The sequence below is a fragment of the Zonotrichia leucophrys genome, chromosome 4A (genome assembly GCF_028769735.1).
Source record: "Zonotrichia leucophrys gambelii isolate GWCS_2022_RI chromosome 4A, RI_Zleu_2.0, whole genome shotgun sequence".
In the NCBI taxonomy this organism is placed as follows: Eukaryota; Metazoa; Chordata; class Aves; order Passeriformes; family Passerellidae; genus Zonotrichia; species Zonotrichia leucophrys.
In genome coordinates, this window is record NC_088174.1 from 9375596 (window position 1) to 9394860 (window position 19265).

At 38.8% G+C, this 19265-nt stretch overlaps 1 protein-coding gene across 2 annotated transcripts in view; it reads left to right on the plus strand.

Annotated features, from left to right (window-relative positions):
* The window catches only part of TENM1 (teneurin transmembrane protein 1), a 774924-nt gene that overhangs the window by 243452 nt on the left and 512207 nt on the right, over window positions 1–19265 (plus strand). The window lies entirely within an intron of this gene.

A 19265-nucleotide genomic window follows, 5' to 3' on the forward strand; every position in this document is an offset into this window, starting at 1 on the left:
AACCATGTAATGCTCACTTGTGCATGTGGATTTGGGGACCTAAATCTGGGTCTGAAAATTATTTGCCTAATGGTGGGATCTACTTTATAAATATGCCTCTTTATAAATATATCTCTTGGCTCAGCAAATTTGTTGACTGTTTTCCAATATTTTAAGGTAGTACTGCAAAATACCTGAGGAAATAGATCATTACAAAATCTAATTCCTTGTACTCAGCACTGAATCAGGACTAAATTTATTTTACATGACAGAAGCAGAGTGAATATCGCAATGTCCTTGAAATCCAGCATGGTTTTAATTGGATTCTATCTTTTTCTAGTGCTACTGTGGAACACAATTTAAATCTTTGGGATTAAATTTATATGACAGGCTGCCATTCTCAGTAAAGTGGTGCATCATTTTAATTTATTTATTTTGCTTTTATGTTTCTTGACAAGTAATAAAGCATTAGGTCCTTAGTGGCGAAGGTCTTGCTGCTATTTTTTTCTACAGTCCTTACATTTCAGAACCCTTTTGCTGACACATGGCAAAGTGCAACAACATTCATTAAAAAAAAAGGACAACTGTTCTTAAGCTCAGCAAGAATTCTAGTGAGATACAATTTAAGATAAGGAAAGCTTCATTTATGTAATAAAAAAAATAACCCCTAGTAAATGAGGTTTGTAATGCATTATCTTCTTAGCCTTCCACTGGGCCCATAATTATGCAGAATATCTAATGTACTCTAATAATCAGATTTTAACTTGGTAGTCCCTTCACTTTATATACAGACTAAAACATTACAGCCCAGTAAATTAGAAAATAAAGACACTGATTGTTTAACTGTAATAAATACCTGATGCTGTGAAGGTGAAGAAAACAGCATGATGTGCAAAATATGAAAATAAATTAAAATGTTAGGAAACAGGTGTGAAGAGACTTTGAAAATAGGTTCACATCTTTCTTTATGGCAGTATTGTGGTTCCTTATCCCAATCACAGTCACTTCTTCTGCCAATAAGAAGGTAGATAAAAGTAAATAATTCCTAGGTTAATGAGCTTATTATTAAAAATTAAGTAAAAAAATTAAATATGGACACATTAGGAAAAATACAATTGCTATAAATTAAATTTTAAATGCTCCTTATCTGGAGAGTATGAGATTTTAAAAATATTGTGTTTCAGTCTCTCTGTTCTAGGCAGCAAGCCTATTTTAATTTCCAGTGTACCAGACTCTTGTTTACTAATATCAAATGAAGTGCACTATCTGTTATAATGGTTTAAATCAATTATACTGTTTTATCAGCTGGGATTGAGCAAATGGCAGGGATGCTGATGAAGCACAGTTCTGTGGGTCTGTCTGCAGCTTCTGTTGGCAGCATCCCCATTTGCATGGCTTCATATGGCACAGAGAGCTTTGTGTGTGTGTGAAATTTGGGAGGAGTGTAGCAAGTGAACCAAGGGCTTTGGAAATGGCTGCACAGATTATGAAGGGACTGGAAAAGTCAAGAATCTAGTGAGAGTCATTCTTTTTCTCCACAAAGCTCATCATAAGATTACTAACACAGCCAAGCCACTGCTGACCATCACCTGCCTGGCATTTGAAGCACAGTGTCACAAGCACAGCACAACCTGTGCTGTTCATCATTGCATAGGAAAGAATCTGGTGTATCCAGGAAATGAACCTGTTTGTCTTCATGGATGTGCTCTTTGGTTTAGATTTTCCTTGTCTGTGACCAGTTGCAAATCTTTGTTTGTATGGCTGGCTGGGATCAGGTCTTGCTGGGGTTTATTTGTTTTTTTTTTTTTTTTTTCTCTCTCTGCAGTTACTACACAAGAAAGAAAGAAAGAAACTGAAATATTAATGACAGAAACTCAGAACACGGGGGGGATTCTGTCATGTCAAACCTCAAAGTGCCTCCAACTGTTGTGTGTGTAACAGGTGTTTTGCCATCCTTCCACCTTGCTGGGTCTCTGCCCACTGGAGGAAACAGTGCATTGCCTTATTTCCTGTGTGTGAGCATCCCTGTCCTTTGATTTGTGTGGAGAGCAACAAGTGGCTGTGAATCCTCAAATCAGCACAGCCCCAGGACACAGAGGGCTTCCTGTGCAATAGGACTTTGGTTTTCACCTGTGAAAATCATTTCTAAAAGCTTCTAGAAATTTTTGATAGGCCCCTTCATGTAGACCACTGGTAATTAGAGCCTAAATTTTTTTTTGTTTTACTCCCTGCAATCACATTTGATTGGCAATCCATGTTATTAAACTGCTCAATAAAGTCCCGTGCTGTGTCTTTAAATCTGATCGACTAGAAATTTTGAGGCCACTAGTGAGCTAATTCAGACTTGAGTTTTCTGTAGGTATACAACCAGAGACACCAATATTTCTCTTCAGAAAATTGCGCCCTTCAATAAACTTTAGACTAGTTGCGAATTATTGTCTTCCCAAGGCTGAGTACATTTTTGGAAGACATGTGCTGGGCTATATTTAGAAATTAAACCCTTTTTATACCCTCCAGAACTGTGGAGGAAAATCATAAGGGGAAAGTATAATAAACATATAGTAAATTTTGTGTTTGACTTCTTAGCTTACAGCTATTTTTATTATTAAGCTCTGAACCCTTTAAAAGAAGACATGATAATATCTCACATGAGCAAGTAACTCTCTGCAATCTGACAATTCACTAGATAAAAACAGTTGATGTTTTCATCTCTACCTATGCTGTGCTGTGTTTGTTTCACCTGTTTTTACTCTGGTCCCTGATATGAGTAATTTTCACTAGGTCTCTTTGAAGCTGTCCAAAAGAAAACTCATTGCTTTGGATCGTTGTGCCTGGCATAGGTGTTGGGACACATTTATGGATCCTCACATGGCATTTCTAATTTATTTTCCTAAAGGCAGAGTTTGCAGGGCAGCTGACTCTGCAAACTTAGCCAGTGTAGGCAAGTGGAGATGTGCAGCAGAACTGCTGTGTGAGTCCCAAACAAACTGGTCACTTTCTCCTTGAGTTGGCCTGCACAGCTATTTGTGTTCCTTCTCTCCATGGCTGAGATGGAATACAGGCTTGCTCAAGCTGCACAAACTTGTGGGAACAAAGGTGATTCCAGGGTGCCCCTGGTGCTGTAGACCTGCTTACTCTTTGTACCTGCCCACGTGAATTCACTCCTAGCAGAGCCTGTGGGAGTGTTGGGAAGGGATGAAGAAGGAAGTTCTGCAAGTTAGGGAGATTATCTGTGTGGTCATGTAACCAGAGTGTTATTAGGGAATTTTATACTGCTGGGGTTTGGGCTTGATCCCTTTGTCAGGGGCTGTAATGAGAGGCTCAGGGGGCAGCTTGCTTGCAGTCTTTAACAGTGATTGCACTGGAAACTTTAATTGAACCTGAATCAGAAGGTTTGTGCCCTTTCATTAGGCAAAGTAGTTAGCATTGAGGATGAAGTTCTTATAAATAAGATTTTATTCCTGTAGAAGTTCCTCAGACAGATGTACATAATGTGCCTGTCTTACTAGAGGGCAAAATCTCCTTAAATGTTTGGGGAAAGGGAGACCTGCTTTGAACAAAAGGATAGGTCATAAAATTCCACCTACTTTATTCTTTGAAGTCTGGTCTCTTTCATCTGCTGATTATTCTGTTTTATAGCTAGGATGTAATTAATTGAAACTTTTGTTGGCTATCAGAAACTTTGTGTTTATAGATGGTATTGACTGCAGTAGTGCAAGGCTCTTTGGGAACTCTGTTTTCCTTTGTAATCTGAATTATAACTGAATACTGTAAGCATCCTATAATGAAATTCCTGTGCTGTCTCCTATGATTGTTGAACAGGCTAGTTCATGCTGAAACAATTATTTGAGGAAGTTGTCTCAAGCTGCCTGAGGATGTGATCTGATCAGTCAGGCAGCTGAAGGGATTGATCTAGTCCTTGTGAACAGTCCCTAAACCTGTGCTTATTTATTGCATTACTTGTCTTCCTGCCAACCACTTACAGCCTGATCAACTTGATAAAGATCTTCGATGTCTGACAAAGATGAATTTTCTGTGGGGCCTTTTTCAGAAGGACTGAAGTGTAGGCTGAATTCTGCAACATGTGCAGAACCATCTCATTGCACATCTGTGGTGGTTAGGGATGAGAGAGTCCCAGAGCCTACAGCTCCCCGAACACTGGGGCTGGGAAAGGCAAGCCAAGGTGTTGGTGGCCAGGCCCCAGCATTGCTGCTCCTGCATCTTTCTGATCTGGACCACCCTCCCTGATGATGGTTTCAGGGTAAGGATAGTGATTATTAGTAAAAGTTAGGTTACTTTGTAGAGGTAGTGGTCAGTGAAGTCTGTAGTGGAAGATTTTGGGTAGAGGTTGTGGGCAGTTTTAAGGGCAGTGGTTAGGGGTAGGATCAGGTTTGTGTTGGAGGTTAATGTGGTCAGTGGTTAGTGTGGTGCTCAGGGCCAGGATTATGGTCGTGTTTAGGGGTGGTGCTTAGCCTGTGTGTCTGACAAAGGTGAGTGCTCTCTTTTCTGTGGTCTCATTATCCAAGTATCTAAACTGTGTGCTGAAGCAATATATATTTAACCCTGTCATTCAAAATGCATCTGAGACATTTCAGATTCAAAGCCTTTTAGATGGAATAGGGAAATTATAAAAAAAAAAAAAAAGTGGTTCATTTAGTTTTGGAGCATGGGAAAGAAGGGAAACCTGACATTAGTCTTGAATATTGCTAGTAAAGTATTTCTATGATTTAAACTGATTGTGTGCAGTGGAACTACAATCAAATTTTTTCCTTCTTTCATTTTTCAAGTACAAATTACTGAATAAATCCTTTAAAGGTTAGCCAGCTTATAGAATGTCCTTATTTGAGAGAAGTAGACCCAATTAAAATGAGACTGGTGGGCTCCTCCTTGTGCATGCTGGAATAAGTGAATATTTAAAGAATGGAATATTTTGTCCCATCTTTCTTAGCAAAGTTGTTTTAACTTCATTTGAGGAAAACCAGAGGGATTGGTTGTGCCCCAGACAGCAAAGGCTGCTTGTCCAAATACTTCCTGAGATCAAACAAGAGAAGTCAGAAGGGGAGACCAGTTTGGAAGGATAACTCTTTGTAAAGAGTAAGTTTTTCTCTGGAATTTGATGTGCTATTGATCATTACTTTTGGGTTGTTTTCCATTTTGTGCTTGGAAAATAATAGTTTTTTACATCACTGAAAAGAATTTCTGAGCTAAACTATCGGAGGCTCACCATGACAGACCATAAGGTGCTGATTAATGTTTTAGGAGAGAACATCTCGTTTCAGTGGCCAAGATGACAGAAAATCTGCAATAAAGTGTGAGACTTGGAAATATTGCTATTTAAAACTTAAGAATGCTCTTGGTAGATAAGATAGGTATGGCTGTACTACTGCCTTTTAAATATTTCATTTATTTATTTTATATTGGACTGGGTTTATCTAATCTTTAATTGGAAATGTTGGTTGTAAAACAGTCTAATCTAGATGTTAAAACAGCATAATTTAGAATAGTGTTGCAATAATAAATCTGAAAGAATGCTAAATGCTTTTATTAGATAGCAGGCATTAGATCAGCACAACTGGCCACAAGTACACAGAAAGAAAAAGATCCATTTGCTTCTTAAACCTTCATGGAAGTACCAAAATTGGCAAAGATTTAAATGGAGTAGTGGGCTTTTCATCACACAGTGACTATAACTCTAAGAAATTTCAACATTCCCCACTGTTATGCTTTCACAAAGAATGTTAAGCTGATGATTTTATGAAGTAAAATATTATTTTAATCTTAAAATAGCACTAAAGAGGAAAGTGGCTATTTGTAGAACACTGCAGCTGAAACAGTTTTGAATTTCTCAAGTCCTGTTACTTTCTTGCTCATGGACAGTAAGTAGCAGCAAACAGTTGCTGCATTGACAGGGTAGGAGAGGTAAACTACCTATTGTTGGTGTTTGAAGAATAACAGAAGCATGGAGATCTGCACAAAATAATATTTTGGTTATGTTTAGGAAAGAACACTATTCATGGTACTGTAAACTTGTTGAAAAGTCAATGAAAGTGCATCAATTTACAAATTCCTAGGAATTCAAGCCTGAATACTCTCTTCCTGTAATATCATTAGATAACTCTGTCCAGGAGTGGTTCTTCCACAGGTCCTGCCACATCCTGATGTGAAGGAGCTGATTGAAGCTCTGACTGGTAAGGTTAGAAAGGCAGATGTACATGCTCACTTAAATAGAGAGGCTATTTCCCTCTCTTTACACTGCCATTAGTACCTTCAAGTCAGTTTTGGTTGATGTAATTGAGAAAACATTTGGTTCTTGTTCAGAGTAGCAGTAGAGTTAATGAGGCTTCATGGACCTAAGAGTCTGAGTGTAAATGTCTGTATATTTGAGCAATTTCTCCCTGAAGAAGCATCATTTCACTTTTTGCCCTGAAAAACAAAGAAGCTTGAAGAAACCATATGAGGTCTATTGGCTGTTTGAGATAATTATACAGAAGCCTAAGATTTATGCTGGTATTTTCTCAGGAAATCATCAAAACCTTATGTGTGTCTTGGCTTTGATAGAATTATTTAATATCAGCAACATATTACAGTACAGTAAATATTTTATACTTCACAGAGAAATAAATGTATTGTAACTTGTGACATACATACTAACTCTGCATGACCCCTTTGTCAGACTTGTACTAACATAAAAAATAAACTACTTAACAGATGCTCTATTGCTCATCTCAGGGGTTTATTGCTTCTACACATTTTTATGAAGACATTAATTTTCCAGAAGTATTCTTCCTGGAGTATTCTGAAGTATCTTCAGAAATTAGCAGTTATCAGTCTAACACACTGCACTTCCTGGAGGCCACATCTATGGACTTATTTCACTTTCTTTTATTTGAGGAGTCTCTTTGATTTGCCTGAACTGTATGTATACTTCTGGGGATTAGTAGAAAATTATTTGTATATAACTCAGACATGCATACTGGACTAATAATACTATTTATTTAGTTTGTATATTAGTTTTGCAAAGAGATTATAGAAGGTTACATTTCTAAAATTATAGTGGGTTAGGCCAGTCCATTACTTTAAAAAAGGCTTTTTGCAATTCTAATTTTAAGGCATTGGCTTCTTTAAATGAAGGGTTTGTAGGGATACTGTTATTATTATTATTATATTACAGATATTGATTTTGGCATAATAAGAGGATATTTCATGATCCATATGTCAAAACGGTTTATACAAAAAACCATTTATTAAACTTTAATTGGGGCTGAATCTTTACTGGTAGGGACAGAGCTGAAAGTCAAACAGTAGCTCAGAAGGTTGTGTTCCACATGAAAGTCTGAATAAGCAGAGCTTGAGTTTTTTCTAACAGTGTGTGTGTGTGATCTTGAATGTCTTTGTAGCAGAAAACTCAAAGTCATGCTGTCAAGATTGTGAAATCCAAATTTTGTTTTGTCTCATTCTTTCTCTACTAACATTTCTTGGAAATTTAGCTGTTGTCAACTCAAATCTACCCTGTTCTCCTTCTTCTTTCTTTAGCTATTATTTCTAATAAGAAAACAAAATGAAAGACTTTGGATAGAAGCACGAATGGCAAGTTTGTAATTGAGACTGGACTCCAAGAGCTCAGTAGCCAGAGACAGTCAGGCCTTGGGGTTTTTTTCCTCCCTGTTGACTCAGAATTTACTCTTTGTAGAAAAAGAAAATTATTTTTTAAATCTATTGTACCTTCAGTTGCATGATAGGTGAAGCTTGATATATTGATCGTATTAACTAGTTTTCTGAATTAACTGTATTTTTCAGGGAAAGAGTTTGTTCTACTGCTGTGTCCTGTATGGGATTAAAACCCAGCAAATGTTAAAATAATAGTGGATTTTTCTCATTGTCCTCCCTGGCTTTCTTCCAGTTGGCAAAGATGCAGTAAATAGATCTCATTGTGGCTTTTATCCTCTGTTTTGTCTCTTGAACATCAGGCCAGACCTGAGAACAGGCGGCTTATGTTCTCACAGTTTTAAACTGAAATCCATGGCCATACTAGAGTGGAAGCCAATACAATAGCCCACTACCTGGATATCAAATGTATTACTGAGTGGATATTGGAGGCTTTTATAGATGCAAAAACCAAGGCAGAATTTTTCTGACACCTTAACAAAAGTGTTGGAAAAACCTTTTGGTCAGAAGCCTTTGGTGTTGCTTTTGTTACAGTTGTATTTTTCACAAAAGCTGTATCACTAAAAGCTTATCCAGTACAAAATTATCCTGCAGTTGGGAGCATGTAGCAAAAATTAAATGCAATAGCTAAAATTAGGGTTTTTTCTGCCTTTGTAAAAGAACTGTCTCACTGATTTTAAAATGATTGTTGCTGCTTATGCATTTCTTACTGTTTGGATGTTTGGGGTCTTTTACACAATAGATATAAGAAAATTTCTTGGGACTTGAAATAGATGGGTAGCTTGGGACTTGAAATAGATTCAGGAAAAATTATGCATTTGCTACTGCTTTGTTCAGTATTTATTTCCAGAGCCCACTAGAGCAAAAGTGGCATTATACGGCTGCAAGAGATAACAAGAAAGGAGGGGATATGTTCCTAGTCCGTCCTGGAGGATTGCTGTGGGCGTGGACGTGTGCCTGAGCCTTATCCCCCTGCTCGTGCCAGTGCCTGGTGCTCTGCCAGGAGGGGGCATGGCCAGGACAGCTGGCCTGAAGTGACCAGAGATGCCACCCCACAGACAGCCCTGCCCAGCTTGTGGCTGGGGGAATTGGCCAGAGCCACTGGTGGATGCTCAGGGCGGGGCTGGGCATCGGTCACTTGGGTTTCTTGGGTTTTCTCTCTTTCCTCCATTCCTTTTTATTGCAATGGTTATTAGTAGCATTCTAATAGTTGTTATCATTACGTGAATTTTGTTTCAATCATTAATCTGTTCTTAACCCACGTGGTTTAGTGTTTGCTTTCTTTTCCTCCCTGTCTCTCCTCTCAGTCACATGAGGAGCAGCTGCATGGTGCTGGGGTTAAACCCTGACAGATTTATATTGGATTAGTTTGGTTTTATGCATTTCCTGTATTAGGCATGAAAGATTATCTTGTGATCTATTCTTAACTTGGAAATAATCTTATCTATGCCTAGAGCCCTAAAAGGATCTTTTAAGTATCAGTGCTAGATAACAATATGTACTGAATGCAGGCAAAAATTCCTCCTTCCCTCAGAACTGTAAGTGATTTCCTGGGAAAATCATGATCATGTATATCAGTAACTTGCAGGGCAGCTGGGTGTCTGGCAGTGTTTGTCCATGGGAGTTCTCTGATTCTAGATGTATCCTTCAACACAGAACAAAGTTAAAAGTTAACTGTAAAAAGAGAACTTCTGACTAAATATATGGAATTCATACCAAAAGTATAATTCAAAATTATAACACTTTCATTTTACCTGTGAAATTATGCATTTTCAAAATAAATGCTTAAATAGAAATAGTCAATTTTATAAAAACAATTTCAAGAAATTCCTACCAGATTGAAAGTTGTTTTGCTAATTAACAGTAGCACCATATAAAACTGTATTTCACCTCCATCAGATGTTCATATATTTGTTATGGGATGTTTAGCTTTCATACTACCTGACCAAATGGATGTGTTGGGTCTGTGAGCACTTCCTGCCCTCACAGTTATTCATGAGTGTCAGTAGTTCTGCTGTTACATTAAGCTCAGGTGCAAGTAAAGCTGCAAAGCTCCTGTACAAATGTTTCTTGTTTGGGGTTTAATGCTGTGTATTATGGTGGTAGCTCTCCCAGAATGTCACAGGGGCCGTGGAAATAACCCCTTTTGCTCCAGTGTAGGGCCAAAGCATTCAACTGTGGCACTTAAAGCTGGAAGTAAGAGGGCAACAGTGTAGGAGTGGTTGTGAAATAAAACAGTGTCAGACAAGTGGTCCAGAAAAATCCTTCAGTGCTCAAAGCCATGGGATTTTACACAGAAATTGCTTAGAAGCAGACCTGACTCTGAAATCAACTTCCATCTCAAAAGCACTGGTTTGTGGGCCATTTTTCTTTGTGGTTAGGGGTTTTTATTTCTTCATTGTAGAGAAGAATTTAATTGCAAGATAAATGTTTTCCATACATTTTACTTTCTAACCAGGAAGCACCTTCTTAATTGAGCACCTTTACTCCATTTTTAACATGCAGAAGTGGTCAGATGTACTTTTTAAGCTTGTTTGACAGCCTGCTGAGACACTCAAGGCTTGGTGGTGTTTGAGGTTCTGGCATGCTCTGGTTTTTGGCAAGTCATGCTCAGTAATAACTGGGATGAGGGGCAGGGATAAGACGTTCCAGCCACAATGAAATTGTGGCACTAAATCTCAGACCTTCTTCCCAGCACATCAATTCAGCAGCAAAATAGTGAGTTATTTCTTGGGGCAGCATTCCTGCACCTTTTCCATCTCCCACCATGCCTTATTATCATTTCTGCTGCAGCCTCTTGTTAAATTCATGATCAGCATTATCTCTGTGAAGGTTTGCATGCAACCAAATTGTGAATTATTTCCAGAGATCTCTATTAGTTCTCCATTCTCTCAGAGAAGGAGGGTCTCTTTCTTCCCTTTTTCTTTCACGGCATTAATTTGGTGCCTAGGCAAAGGACAAGCTTTGATGCAGCCCTTTGTGGAGGTTCAAAATGCCTCCCCTCTCCTGCTGTGAGATGTTCTTTGTCCCCTGGCACTGCGATTCTGACAAACCCATACATAGAACATGAAAGCTTTGCTAAAATGCTGCCTCCTGTGCATCAGCAAAGAGTCTGTCAGGATCTGCTCTGTGGTAATGGCAGGGGGATTCTGAAAGGTGAAAAAGGCAATTTGAGGGTTTGAAAAACGAGGCCACTTGCTTAGATCCTTGGCTCACTCTAACTTCAAGGACAGTTGGACATATCAAGATTTGTCACCAGCTTTGAAAATCAAAGGTTGTGGAACTGGGCTGTGGCTGCAGAGTGGCTAGAAGATAAGCCTGATGACTCTTATATTAAATATTTGTGTTTATAGAGACCTTTAGAAGTTTTTCAATTGATTAAATAAAAGTTAAGCTTCTCTCTGAAAAATAAAAAGGGAAAAATATTAATCTGAAAGTTTTCTGCAAGATGCACTTAGACCCAAGTGTGTCATGATGCCCTTCTCAGGTACCAGGCAATGTGGGTTGGAGGGGTCCTGCTGTGGGTAGGGAGCTCAGCAAATATTCTCTTTTTCTCTCTCTTTCTCTCTCTCTCTCTTTCCCTCTTAAGTGAACAGTGCTACACAACAAGCTCTTGGTATTTTAGACATCTTCAAAAAGAGCTGACTTTTAAAGGAGGTCTTTTACTACTTAAAGATTCAGTTTTTCCTCATTTTTTTTTTTTCTGGTCCGGTTTACCTTCCCCGAAAGGTTGTGGTGATGGAGCCCACCAGGACCGCCAAGTCTGGTTTATCTCGCTGTTTGAGGGCCTGGAAAGGCTCTGGGGGCTTGGGACAGCCGGGTATCGAAAGACGAGAAGAGGCTTCAGTTCTTCTTTCTGGTTTATGTTTATTAATTGTTTATCTAAAAGATGTTCTTTCAGCTCAACAGAGATCGCACAGCAGTCAGCCATGGCACACTCTGTCTCCCTCCGGCAGCCACGTATCTTATACCCTTTGCTACGTATACAATATTATCATTTTTCCCCAATACATCTATTGTTATAACTCGGTGTACTCTTAGTAATAACAATAGAAAGGTGCCACCGTGGCCAAAGAAGATGGAGAGAAGAGGAGGAAGAAGGAGGACAGGACACACCCAATTCCTCCATCTTACTCTCTAACCCCTGTACTAATCCTAAACCTGTTTCTCACTCTCTAATTAACTAATCCCTTCACCATTCACCGTGAAGCCTCATCCTTGTCGTCTCCTGTGTAGGGTTAAAGTCAACTACCAGACACTTTTGCAACATTCCAGGACTCCGAGACCCTAAGCTGGTCTCGGAGGCTCAGATTCAGACTGAGATATTGAGATCCGACAAGGCAATATGTGGTTTATGTAGCTAGCTTTATTACACCCACTCTGTCCACTGAATTTGCTGGTTTTCTTTACTATTTATAAGTAAAAATCAATAAAATATTAATGAATTATATCCTTTGATTTACTTTGCAGTGCATCTAGATAGTGTTATGAAATCATTCCACTATACTTTTCCATTTGTCTCAGTGCTGTTTACCTCATTAGTACTCTAATTCATGCAGATGTGGTTAGTTGCCACTGAAAAACAACAATTCCTGAATCAGAAGCTCCATGTTACCTTTGATTCACTTCTCCTTGAACTGCAGTAGATGCTGTGGCTTGGGAAACAGGGGGTTTGAATCAGTCCTGTAAATGGGAAGTTGAAAAGGGATCTTTATTTTATGCATAAAATAAGATATGGTTTCCATCTCAAAATAATTACGAGTGTTTTTCTGCAGGACCCTATTAGATGCTACCCTGATGTGCTCTGAGCACAGCAGAGAAGCTGCAGAACATATTTCTCATAGTGCCAGAAAAATCTCTATTATATCTGTGTCACATCAGTGACAGAACATATCCAGTGGTTTGCTTTATAATTGGGCTGATGTAATTTACACTTCACACTTGTAGTCTGCTGGCAGCATTGTCCAGTAATGTTTTTCTTTGACCCCTCCAGCACTACATTCTAAAACAAATTTCTCTAACAAAATTATGCTATAGGGGCACATAGATATTTCCCTTAAAAGTACTGCATGATTCATGCATCATGTATTGCCAAGTCTTCTGCTGCAGTGTCCCAAAGGAGATGCTTTCATCTTCTAAATAAAACTATAAAAAATAATTTGCACAGTAGTCAGTCCCTGTGTCACTGGCATTTATCATTTTTTGGTAATGCAGAGCTGGAGATATGGGCTGACAATTGCTAAATTAGGCTTTTTTTTTTTCTCCCAGTGTATGATATTCTCTGATTTGTATGTTCCCTATGTAATGGCTAGGGGTAGGTATAACTAGTGACCAGATCATTTGGGGAAATTACTTAGGCATATATTCACATATTATTCTTTTCCTGATGACCCCTTGCAAACGTTTATTGTCCATTACCAGTGACTCCTGTAGTCATGTGCAGTTAGAGGTCTTGGAAAACTGACTTGGCTGAGGCTGGGCAGAAGGAAAGCTAGGGGAAATTCAGTGCTGATATTTTTAGCTTATCTGTTTCTTATATATGTGCTTTGATTACTTTTTCCTATCCTAAACCATTAATTATATTCACAAAAGAAAAAATTACTGTCTTTTCTTGTGTGATTATCTTTGTTAATAAAGATGTGGAGGATCTCTGGCTGCAGTCGAGGCAAATTCCCTTCCCCCCAGATTGGTTCTGACTTTATTGTAATTTAAATACTACAGAAACAACCAGTAAGTGGGGGTTTTGCTGCAGAAAAGAATGGAAATGGGATTTGGCTCAATCCAATTTCTGTGCCTTTTTTTCATAATGAATGAGCACTGTAAAGGAATGGATGAACAAACCAGTGTTCAATGCACTCCTTTATCTGGGGTGGGTGTAATTGGAAACAGGGTCCTTGGGAGACCTGTGCAACTTCTGTATATGATTCATAGTAAAAGAGATAAATGCATTAAATTTGTTAGGAAACTTTATTCGTTTTTATTGAATTTTACCTACTTGCACGAGCGATTGTATGCACACTATGCATAATGTGAAGAATAGTCTAGTGACTCCAATTAAATTATACCTCATATTTTATTTCCCCTTTGAAACTACCTTTTATGTGCAACATAATTCATTTTTGTTTGCATTCCTTCTTTAACCCCAGCTTTACCAGATGCAACTTTGCCAATGTAAAAATCAGATTCAGTGCTACTTTCTTGGTCAGGTCTCTTGCACTATGGACAGCTATTCCTTATTGTGAGGGATAAATATGTTTTTGGAAGCAATGAGATATGTAGAACATTTATTTAGGGTTTTCAAGTCCCTTCTTTTTTGTAATCTCTGTTGATAGAAATTGCTTTGCCTTTAAGGTCTTCAAAGCCTTTATAGAATGGAGTTTTCTGCATGGGAAACTTGACACCTAGGTGTCCTCAGTCACTTGAGTTTTTCTATAGCCTAGGATAAGTGTATGCCTTTGATTTCTTAAGAATGGATATTGGGTTGGTACTAATATGGCTGTGCAGAAATTTTTGCTGTAAAACAAATCTTCTGGTATGATATTTTATAACATTCTTTATTGAGCCTATGTATTAGGTGCTGCATTACTAGGACGTGGAAACTATGATTGTGTCATGCCTGGCTGATGCAGATGGGCCAGTGAAGTAATCTGGTGACAATATCAGTATTCAGTACAGGACTAATAGCAAATGTAGTCCTGTGAAAGTCAATTTATCTGTAAACATATGTTCAAGTGATTTGTTGGATTGAACACTACTTGCAAAATACACTAGTTCTGAAAAATAGAAAATGAAGGTTAGTTTATTTCAATAGAGGAAAAAAAACCCTTCATTTTAGCAGATATAACCTGTGTTCTCTACATAGCTGATCAGAAAAAAGTAATTTACATGCCTATCTTTTTAACTATGTGTATTCCAAAAGTGGAAAGTTGACAACACTTTGTTTTGCTCCCTCTTCTCTGACAAGCAGAAACAGAGCTGCCAAATTTTCCACCATGAAGTAGGAAAAGAGGCCAGTCTTACCTGAGTTCAGGCAAGAGCAATGCAAAAGGAGAATCACTTAGATTGACTGGTCTCAGAGAAATAGTTTTGATAAAATGTTCTTTACCTTGGCATTCACTTGCAGTATAAGTTTAACTTTAGATAGGATTATTCCCTTATACTTTGACTAAGAGGTGACAGCCTCCAAACTGGCACTATCTTACTGTCTGTCCTTAGTACTGGGATGTCTTCAGAAAGCAGTGCTGATAATGCAGGACACATTTCCTGCTTTGAGAATTTGGCTGGAGAGTTATATGCAATTTTTATTAATCAAAATAATATAACAACTTTTCTCAGTGCTTTCTGTATAAAATATACAGGAGAGCTTCAGGGTGCCACATCCTAATTAAAGAACTTTTTCACTCTATTGTGAACTATTTTGATGCTTTTATTGCAAAAAGTTTGTTTTCTATGAGAAATTTTGAAGGGATGTCTCATAAATCCCTCCAGTGTCTCCTTCTGGCTTACTAAGTCAGAGTTGTTGGAGTGGTGAATAGCCTCAGACACAAATTGGTATTAAATGCAATCTGTGTGTGCCCAGTAGGGATGGCCTTGATTTTATTAAAAGTAAAATATTGAACAGTCTGTGATGCCAGATACACTCTTAAGTGTCATGTACTACTTCTGCTTGCAAACAATGATATTCTTATAGCTTTTCATGATCTTTGACTCTTCTGAAAATCTATTCAGAGGCATGCAACCTCATACAACCCCACCTTCCCCTCAGACATGGCACTGGTCAGAAATGGAAGTGTTCCTGTGTATTGCTCACTCACTTGAACTCTATTACCAGAGTGATGGTTGTAACGTGAAAACTTTGCAAGTATGGCATCCATTCTGATTTCAAGTTTCACAGTCTAAGTTTGCAGTGGGTTCCATTTGGTTTGGTTTTCATTTCAGCTATAGGAAGACAGATCTGTGGTTTTCTAGAGAAGTCAGTAATTTATTTAATCTGCTGGCACTGGTGCAAGGTCTGGCTGTTGCTGTTTCTGCAGCAGAATCAGTCTCACAGTGGCTTCAGTGACTCCTATGTAAAGCTATGTGAAAAGGATATAAAGCTATGTAAAAAGGATATATTCAAAGGAAAAAGCAGAGATCAGAGAAATGTACTCAGGCTCCCAACTCTGCTTGTGTCCATTATTTTTTTCTGAGTTGTATTTATCCTGACATGTTTTACCAATGTGTTTTTATCACAATGCTCCAGAACACTGCACTCAGCAGTTCAGCTTTTCCTCTCTCTTAATCACTTTCCTTTTTATCAAACATCACTTGAGAAAAAAAAAAAAAACAATGCTGGATTGCTGAAAATCTGGTTTGTTAGTGGATTAAAGAACAAATAAATGCACATATTGAGTATGAGAATGGAAGAACAAAGCTAATTTTCTCAGTCATTAATGTTCCTTGTTTTGTAAGGACACTTTGAGAGGAAGATGCTACTTGAAGATGCAGGAAGAAAGTGCAGAATTTTTATCAGTGCTGTTGCCTGTTTTAGGTGACTTTCCATGGGATGCTAATTGAAACTGGCTGATCCACAGGGACAGCTTTGTGAGATGGGGCTTTGCCTTTGCCAAAAACCCTCATACCAACCCCAGTCTCTCAAGACCAGAGAGGATCTTTTCTATTTGAGACTTTTACTTCTGCCAGTATAAAATAGTATATTTTTAAGAAACTTTGAGGAATTCTGAGTTGTTTGTCTTAACTGAGACTAGCTTTACCCAAACTGCCTCCCTATTCTGCTATCACTTACAGAAATTTTACTGTTTTACATTTACGTCTAGTTTTCTACCCAATAACTATGTGAGTTTATTAAAAGATTTTTAAGGTTAAATAGACCTACAATTGTAATTTTGTCTGTTTGGTTGTGTAAGAAACACCTAGAATCTGCTGCAGTTACTATTGCATGAGGTATAATGTGGTTTCTGGTTGATTTAGAGCTTATATTTTTAGGAGAATTTGAATGCTGATTTGATGACTTCAAGTGATGGAGAATTCAGCACACCTATAGGCAAATTGTTTTAAGACTTGATTATTCACATGATAAAATTATGTGGCTACTGGGTATCAGATGTTGGAAATTCAGCTGTGATTTAACAAAGCTATTCAGGAAAAAAACCAAATTTATATGGAGAGAGAGGAAAGATTTCTCTGAGAAAAAGATGTACCTTTTTGGGGGAATAATTTTTAAAAATTGAAAGCAACCTGTGGTGTGCAATTATAAATGTGAAACAGTGGGGAAATGTAGGGAGGTAAAATCACATTTCTTATTCTCTTCTAGCCTAAGCCCATGATGAAAGGGTAAAATGTAATTTCTTAGTGGTACTGAATGCTGGGAGGACAGCATTCTCTCCTAGGATGAAATGCACAAGTTCCCACTGCCACCACTGAAAGGGGCGGCCTCAGCATGCACAAGAAGCCACATTTCCTGGGCAGAGAGGGAGTGGAGATGCCATAGCATCCCATTTTTATGTCCCCAATAGATTTGCTGGGCTGCACAGCTGAACTGAATCTAGCCCTTGCTGAATTGCTCTCTGCTGTGCAGCCTGCATTCAGAAATGTATTTCACATGTCCCCAAGACTTCAGTGTAGGAAAAAAGAATCACCCTTATTGTGTATAAAAAGATTTGAACTACTCTCATTTTGGAGATTAATATAGGCCACTTTGATTTATCAGCAAAATGTGCTTCACATCAGGTGCTGAACCAACAGGCAATCCATTGGGCAAGGGAGAAGAAAATGAATACCATTAGATCATTTTTTGTCCTTTTTAACTGTCATTTTATCCATTTCCTACCATGTGAGTGTTGTTGTGACAATATTTGGTGCATTCAGTCATCCACTGGCTGTTGTGTATTTCATTTTTTCTGAAAACTGCTGCCGCTGGGGAAGAAAGCAAAGCAAAACAATTGCCACAGGTCAAACTGTGAGGAATCCAATTTTATCAAGAGAAGTCTGGAATTCACAAGCTCTAATCTGATGTTTTAAAGTCCCTAAGGTCAACAGCGAAACAATCCAAAAAAGGGGCCTTAAAAATGTAGATCTTTATAGAATTTGTATCGCTGGCCAAACCTATTAAAATCGAATGTGTTAATTGATTTGGTGAGTGGGGTTTTTTACAGTTTTAAGAGATTTGAATTTATCTGGACTAGCAAATGGCAATATCACAAACTGACAGCAGCCAGCACCAAGGTGTGTGGCAGTGTTGATCTGCTGGGGTAAGGAAGGCTCTGCAGGGACCTGGCCAGGCCGGACCAGCAGCATGAGGTGGGTGAGGTTTGATAGGGGCAAGTGCTGCATCCTGTCCTTGGGTCACACCAGCCCCTGCAGGGCCCCAGGCTGGGCACAGGGGCTGGAAAGGACCTGGGGCTGCTGCTGGCAGTGAACATGAGCCAGGTGTGGCCAAGGGGGCAGCGGCACCTGGGCTGTGCCAGCTGTGGTGTGGCAGCAGGAGCAGGGCAGTGACCATCCCCTGAGCTGGGCGCTGCTGGGGCCACAGCTCAAACCTCTGTCCAGCTCTTGTCCTCATGTCAAGAAGGACATTGTGGGGCTGGAGCATGTCCAGAGAAGGGAGCAGGGCTGGGAAGGGTCTGGAGCACAAGGCTGAGGCAGCTGGGGGGTGTTTAGTCCAGAGAAAAGGAAACTCCAGAGGGATTTCATCACTCTCTACCTGCAGCCCTGGAAACAGCATATGCACAAACAGGGCACTGGCTTTTTGTTATTGCACCTTCCCAATCTCAAAGGGTAGAAGCTGCAAGTAGAGGAAGATATAATAAATTAATTTTTTTCACAGAATGTAGCAATGCCTGAGAGGAGGTTGTAGACAGGCAGGGTCAGGCTCTTCTCCCAAACCACAAGCAATAAGACAAGGGGAAACGACCTCAAGTTGTGCCAGAGGAGGTTTAGATTGGATATTAGGAAAAATGTCTGCATCCAAAATTTGTCACACTCTGTCACAGGCAGCCCAGGGCAGTGGCAGAATCGCTGTCCCTGCAGGGACTTAAAAGTTGCACAGAAGGGTCATGTGGGGACATGGCTTAAGGATGGACTTGGTAGTGATAGGTCAGTGCTGGCACTTGATCTTTCATGTCTTTTCCAACATAAATGATTCTATGACTCTAAATCTAAAAGAAAATCATGAAAATTTAGTATTTCACTGAGGGGAGAAAGGAAGAAATGTGAGCATAATAATAAGCAATAACTTCAGAATATCAATTTAACTGTCATAAGGTTGACTTAGGGTTAGCCATGATTAATACATAGTATTTGCTAGTTTGTCTTTTGTGTTATAATAAATTAGAAACATTGTTTCCACTGAGACATGGAAGGTTGTAGATAATGAAACAGCACAGTAACTACTCACAAATAAGCTTTGGCATTAAATGCTTAAGATAGTTTTAATACAATGTCATACATTCATGAAAATGTCGAAGTTCTGACACATATAGAAAACCTTTCCAAGAAAATATTTATATCATCTTCACCCAGCTTAGGTCTATATATTGAAGACCTGAGGTGCTACACTGCATCAAAACTAACTTCAAGACAGACTATTTAAAGTCCATACACTTCTTCAAAATACTCCAACC